The sequence below is a fragment of the Tenrec ecaudatus genome, chromosome 17, assembly GCF_050624435.1.
Source record: "Tenrec ecaudatus isolate mTenEca1 chromosome 17, mTenEca1.hap1, whole genome shotgun sequence".
In the NCBI taxonomy this organism is placed as follows: domain Eukaryota; kingdom Metazoa; phylum Chordata; class Mammalia; order Afrosoricida; family Tenrecidae; genus Tenrec; species Tenrec ecaudatus.
Genome location: NC_134546.1, coordinates 75,266,846 through 75,268,374, shown reverse-complemented (window position 1 = coordinate 75,268,374; position 1,529 = coordinate 75,266,846). Strand labels below are relative to the sequence as shown.

General features: G+C 44.9%; 1 pseudogene; it reads right to left on the bottom strand.

The window, feature by feature from the left end:
• Positions 1-901: 901 nt before the first annotated feature.
• On the bottom strand, positions 902-1,303 carry LOC142430765 (DET1- and DDB1-associated protein 1-like; annotated as a pseudogene).
• Between the last annotated feature and the right edge of the window lie 226 nt (positions 1,304-1,529).

Genomic DNA, 1,529 nt, shown 5'->3' with positions numbered 1-1,529 from the left:
CACCTCCTCTTCTCACATTTGGATCCCTTCTGCTGTCTTATGTTGTTAGCTAGAACCTCCAGTACGATATTGAATAGAAGTGGGGACAAGGAACATCCTAGTCTTGTACCATTTTTCAGTGGGATTGTTTTTGTCTTTTCTCTATTAACTATGATATTAGCTGTTAGCTTTTCTTAGACAGCTTGTATCAGCTTGAGGAATTTATCTTCCATTCCTATCTTTGTGAGTGTCTTAATTAGGAATGGGTGTTAGATGTTGTCAAATGCTTTTTCTGCATCTATGGATATTATATGCCTTTTTTACCCTGTTTTTCTTGATGTGATATATAATATTGATGGTTTTTCACATGTTAAACCATCCCTGCATCCTGGGATGAATCTTACCTGTTTGTGGTAGATGATATGTTTATATACTTTTGTATTCTATTGGCCAATATTTTGTTAAGGATTTTTCCATGTATGTTCATTAGAGATATTGGTCTGTAATTCTCTATACCTGTGGGGTCTTTGCCCTGTTTGGGTATCAAAGTTATGCTGGCTTCGTAGAATAAGTTTGGGAGTTTGTCATCCTTTTCTATGTTTTGGAATACTTTCTGGGGTATCAGAGTCAACTCTTAATGGAATTCTTGGTAAAATTCTGCTGTGAAGCCATCTGGCCCAGAGAATTTTTTTGTTGGTAGCTTCTTTTTTTGTTTTTTGTTTTTACAGGGTTTGAAGTCCTCTTTAACCATTGGTGGGAACACTTTACAGCATAAGTAAAAAGTCGAGGAAAATAAATACATCAGCTCCTAGGAGAGTGGACGCAGTGTGGATGGTGTGGGGTGGGCTGGCAGGTGGGGCGGGCGCAGATGCATGATGCAGAGCAGACACGACAGGAGGCTTGGGGGAGGGCAGTGAGAGTCTTAAGTGTCCTAGTGCATGTCCTGGCTGTCGGTCCAGGCGATCTTGCTGGGGGGAGCTGAGCTCTCGCCCTCCAGGTCCACTTGCTCCTGATCTCGCTTCTTGGCAGCGTTCTTTTTGTCCCATTGCTGGTGCAGGTAGCGCAGGAGGATATTGGTTTTCTCGGTCACAATGATTTGTTCAGATTGGTACTCCCGAGTGGGCAGGTAGACTGAGGGCCGTCTGTTCTATGGGAGACCAAGAAGAGTCGGATAAGAAGCCGGGTCCCCACACTCTGAACACAAGGTAGGCAGCCCAACATGCTCTCCGGAGAGGCTGAGCGAGGCTTTGCACACAGAGTCAGCATGGAATCAGCTAAAATTGCTTTTGTTGTAGAAGGGAAATCCTTTCAGAAAATCGGCCATCTTCTGTAGCCACTGTTGCTGCCTCTGCTGTCTCCTCTGTTGCTGCCGCTGCCGCTGCAGGCGCCACCACAGCCGCCTTCTCAGCTGCTACCTCACAGTAACTGGTTGGTAGCTTCTTGATGACCCTTTCTGTTTCTTGTGCTATGGGTTTGTTGAGGTTCTTGACCTCTGTCTGAGATAATCTAAGGAGGGACTCTTTTTCCAAGTAGCTATCCATGTCTTCCAC